Source organism: Cebus imitator, unplaced genomic scaffold (assembly GCF_001604975.1).
Source record: "Cebus imitator isolate Cc_AM_T3 unplaced genomic scaffold, Cebus_imitator-1.0 Scaffold433, whole genome shotgun sequence".
Classification (NCBI taxonomy): Eukaryota; Metazoa; Chordata; class Mammalia; order Primates; family Cebidae; genus Cebus; species Cebus imitator.
Window position 1 is genome coordinate 755,907 of NW_016107748.1, and position 5,568 is coordinate 761,474.

Here is a 5,568-nt window from a genome sequence, read left to right on the forward strand (position 1 = left end):
ATAGGCTGGTAGAGGCTCATGAGCCCCTCTTACAGAATTTTCTCAGGTTCCAATACTATAGAGGTTTCCCATTGGTTATTTGGTAACTATTCTTGTAAATGAAGAGAATGAAGTGAAATCATCACAGTCATTTACTCAGAATGTGCCCAATTGAAAATGGAGAGGATGTTATTTGGTGTGTGGTCTCTGTCAACAGAGCGCATAAATGGAAAGTTACAAAGTGTAAATGGAGAGGCTGTTACTTGGAGGATGTGGTCTATGTAAATGGAGAGGATGCAGGTGAAGTTACAAAGTGTAAATGGAATGAATGGAGAGCATGAAGTCACAACGCCATTCACATTCCTATCATTGCCGAAGTGCTTTCATCTGATTTAGTTCTATGAAGTCAGCATGGATCAGCTCCATGTTCCCAGCCTCCAGGCCCTATTCTCCTGCCTCAATTGCAGCCTTGACTTGCTGGGCTTAAGCAGTCCTCCTACCTCAGCCTCCTGAGTAGCTGAGACTACAGGCATGTGCCACTAGGCCCAGCTAAGTTTTTGTAGAGATAGGGTTTTGCCATGTTGCCCATGCTGGTCTCAAACTCCTGGGCTCAAGCTATCTGTCCACCTCAGCCTCCCAAAGAATTGGGATTACAGATGTGAGTCACAGTGCCCAGCCTTTTTCAGATTTTTCATGGGACAACTTTCACTCCTGAAATACAGATGAAGTAGAAGCACACGTTTTAGAGTCGAAAAACCTGACTTGGAATCCTGACACACTTGCTAGCTAGAGGCCCTTTGGTTTGAGCCCTAGTTTCCTCATCTGTAAAAGAGAAATTGTATTAACAGTTCTAATTCACAGGGTTTTGTGATTGCATTAAATGAGATAGTAAACACATTTAGTATAGAACTTTCCATACAATTATTCCATAAATGTCAACGTATTATCTCTCTTTAGACTTAAAGGAGGAATTATAGGACAAAACCCAGTCTGGATGCTGCTCTGTGTGGACCACCTCTCTCCTAATTTTTCCAGTTAGGAAATATTGACCTGAACCAATGTGATTTCCTATTTCTATGACTGACCTCCTGGGATATGTCTTATGACTCTAAAGCACATGTTGAGTTGTCCAGTCGAATAGCTGGACATAGATGTGTTTACTGCAATAAGACAGGGCCAGCCAGGAAGGATGAGAGTATAAAACTATTATTTGTGCCCATTTGGTGCAACTGAGGAAGGAAACATCTAAGATCACCTCCTCCTAGACTTCCACACTGCATTTCAATAGAAGAAAAGGCTGGCTGCCTGGCTCCTCCTAAATCACCTTCCTATAGATGGTAGGCATAGTATGGGGGAATCTCTCCAGAAGGAGAGATTCTTTTTACTTAAACAATATCAAACCCCCATACCACTCCTACTCCATCGACGAAGACCTTTCACATGTAATTTCTAAAACTGTAAACCCAAGACCCTTTCACATGTAATTTCTAAAACTGTAAACCCAAGACCCTTTCACATGTAATTTCTAAAACTGTAAACCCAAGACCCTTTCACGTGTAATATCTAGGGTTGTAAGCCTACGTAAAGGCAGAGCTTCTCTTTGTTAAACAAGCTTGGCTGTTAGACAAAACATGTCGCCTTGCTCCCAGCAGTAATAAACCACCTCTTCCTTCCCAGTTTGGTGTCCAAGAGGTCAGTTTCTCGTGGCCGCTGCTGCTTCACAAGAACAGTAGATTGAGAAGTGGCATGAACAGGCAGCCAGAGGAGAATACATTAAACTGAGGTCATAGGAAGAAGTCTTGACAGGAAGGCAGCACTTGATATCCAAGAGCAGATTAATGAGCACCACATGGCATTGATGTTAAGAGTAGAGAGCTGACTTCAGTAAGATCTGACTAGAGTAACTGGTGGTACAGCCATCAGGGCAGACAAAGCTCCTAGATTCAGGGGCCCTAGGAACTGGCAATATTCTGAGGTCCAAGCAGGTGGCCATGACATGAAGTTGGGGCTCGGTCTGAGGAGGGGTCGGGGGAATTAATAAGAAGGATCGTAGAGGAGTAGAGTACCAGACAGGTTACAAGCAAGGGTTTCAAATACACAGAACAAAGCAGTAACTTAACTACTGTAACTGATGCTAGCCAAAGGATTTCTTTATCTAGGCACTATTGACACTTTGGATTGGATAATTGATTGGAGGTGTGGGGAAGGAAGGCTGCCCTGTGCGTGATAGTAAGATGCTTAGCATTAGCACTACCCACTAGATGCCATTAGTGTCTACCTCCCAGGCTGTGACAATCAAAAAAGCCTCTAGACATTGCCAAATGTCCTAATGCAGGGAGAGTGGGCAGCTGAGAACCACTAGACTAGAGTATGCTTGATGAGCACTGCTCCAACCGTGGAGGCGGGGGTAAGAGAGTCTCAGGAGTGAGTTGATCTGGAAGAGGCTAGTGACTGGGCTTCATGTCAATGACTGAAGGTGACCCAGTGAGATCAGCATAGTGAACATTTTCACCAGATCCCTGTCCCTTTCGTCATTTCTCTGTGTACCCTACGCTGGTCTTCTCTGCACCCCTTCTTTCAGTGTGCTTTTCCTCCAAAGAACTGCCCTTATGCTTCTCTAGTTTCTTTGCCTGGGGGAGCCTTGATTTGTGTGACATAGCTCCCTTGGTTAGATGATTCCCTAAAATCCCACTGCCCTCCCTAATTGTTCTCTTCTTCCCTGCTTTGCCCACTCTCTTACAGGTATCTCCTGGGAACATGTCCATTATAATTCAAGTGTACTCAAATCTCTCCTTAGGATCTGCTTCCACAGAACCCCTTAATATAGCCAGTAATGCTGGAATCAAGGATAGAGTCAGGTGTAAGAAACAAGCCCAGAAGGGCAGTTCAGAGTGAAGACTGTGAAGTCTGGTCTTGACAATGTGCTTTCCATCATGAGACATGGCATCACTGTGCTTTCCATCACGAGGCAGGGCAATGAGAGAGGTGATTTAAAGAAGCTGAGGAAATCTAGACAGTATGATCTTGATCTCAGGAATAAGGGTGAAAGCAAGCTAAGGGAATAAAGCACAGGGTCTTAAGATGGTATAAAAATAACAGAACTATTGGAAGAAAGAACTCTTTTTCTTTTTTTCTTTTCCTTTTTTTTTTTTTTTGGAGACGGAGTCTCACTCTGTCATCAGGCTGGAGTGCAGTGGTGCCATCTTGGCTCACTGCAACCTCCGCCTCCTGGGTTCAAGCATTCTCCTGCCTCAGCCTCCCAAGTAGCTGAGACTACAGGTGCGCTCCCAGCTAATTTTTGTATTTTTAGTAGAGACGAAATGGTCTCAATCATTTTGGCCAGAATGATCTCAATCTTCTGATCTTGTGATCCGCCCACCTCAACCTCCCAAAGTGCTGGGATTACAGGTGTGAGCCACCATGCCAGGCCAAAAAAATCTCTTTCTAATAAACATAATTTGTTGTTAATATTAAATATCTCCAGAGAATTCATCACAGCCATGGAATGAAAGAAAATCCTCTGGACTCTGAAAATGCTACTGTGGATTATTTCCATCTCCATCTCTGTAAAACAGAAAGAATCCTGCCCCTTCCTCCCTTTGCTGGTTAAAACATTCTGTGAGTTGTTAGGAATGGAGGACCTTCATCAGGGGTGACTGTTACTTCTGCTTTTTCTTTTCTTTTTCTTCTTTTCTCTTTTTTATTTACAGGCCACAGTGGCAGAGCTTCTGCTTTTTTTTTTTTTTTTTTTTTTGAGATAGAGTCTTGCTCTGTCTCCCAGGCTGGAGTGCAGTGGTGCGATCTCGTCTCACTGCAACCTCCGCCTCCCGGGTTCAAGTGATTCTTCTGCCTCAGGCTTGTGCCACCATGCCCAGTTAATTTTTGTATTTTTAGTAGAGACAAGGCTTCACCATATTGGCCAGGCCAGTCTCTAGCTCCTGACCTCGTGATCTGCCTGCCTCAGCCTCCCAAAGCGTTCAGATTACAGAGTGAGCCGCCGTACCCGGCCTTCTTTTTTTTCTTTTTTTGAGTTGGAGTCTCACTCTATTGCCAAGGCTGGGAGTGCAGTGGTGCAATCTTGGGTGGCTGGGATTACAGGCACACACCACCATGCCCTGCTAATTTTTTTGTATTTTCAGTAGATAGAGATGGGGTTTCGCCATGTTGGTCAGGCTAGTCTCAAACTCCTGACCTCAGGTGATCTGCCCCCCTCAGCTTCCCAAAGTGCTGGAATTACAGGCATAAGCCATCACGCCCAGCCAACTTCTGCTTTTTCATAGAACTATTTGTGCACCATTTGCACTCCAGTAGTTGACTGATACAATCATTTTGGGAAGGACCAGCTACGAGAAGTTTTGTAGTAAAGACAGCCATCTTGTTAAATACCTGTTCCTTTAGTACTACTTCAGTGATACCGCCATTCCAACACAATGTGGACCAAACGCTGATGTACCACATATAAAAATCATGTTTATATTTTAAAGCAGTAACAATAGTGACAGAAAATAAAATATTTAAAAAACAATTTTTGAGAGCAACCATAAGAAAATTTTAAGCAACTTAGTCTCACATCTAGGAGACACAATATTTGAAATAATAAATTACAGAATCTTTACTCATAATTTGTCTTTTGTAATCATTTCTTTATTGCATGAAGAAATCATCTGCATTCTTCAGTCAGTATATAATCTGGACCACTGCAAGTTACAATTGTTAATTCTGAAAATTAAAGCTTTGATAACACGTTTTAAGAAATACATAGACAGGAAGTACCAATTGGCATTCAAGACAAATCATTCCTGTGCTAAGTAAAAATCATTTGAGAGAGAAAACTACGGAAATGAATTAATTTTAGAAAAATCAATTCAGAGTTAATGGTGACAAAGGAAAAAATGAGATAAACTAAAAATAAACAAAATTAAATCAATAGCTATTAATTATGAGTTTAACACGGTTTTACTCTCAACATAAAAATTTTTACATTATAAATATTTAAAATATGACTAGTGGGTAAAAAAGCATTTACAAACATATTTGCAAATGGCATTTCTCATTAATTCATTAAACAAACAGATCTCTGATGCATTGTCTTCAGCATAGATGCCTATGTTTTGTGAGCTCATCACCCTGACCACATGAACCAATTACTCTGACTATAACTGTTTGGGCAGGAGTATACCCTGTGCTGTGGGCAGCTAAGTCATGTTCTTTTCAGAGACTTAGAATGTGGTCCAGCAAAAATGCTGAACTACTTAATTTCTTTCTCAGAGAATTGAATGAGACTCATAAAGAGAAAGTATGTTGGTAGGGTACAGAGATAAAACCTTGGCCAGCCATGGTGGCTCACACCTGTAATCCTAGCACTTTGGGAAGCTGAGGTGGGTGGATCAACTGAGGTTGGGGGTTTGAGACCATCCTGGCCAACATGGTGAAAACCCCTCTCTACTGAAAATAAAAAAATTAGCCAGGTATGGTTGTGCATGCCTGTAATCCCAGCTACCCGGGAGGCTGAGGAGCGAGAATCGCTTGAACCCGGGAGGTGGAGGTTGCAGTGAGCCGAGATTGTGCCACGGCACTCAGGTCTATGCA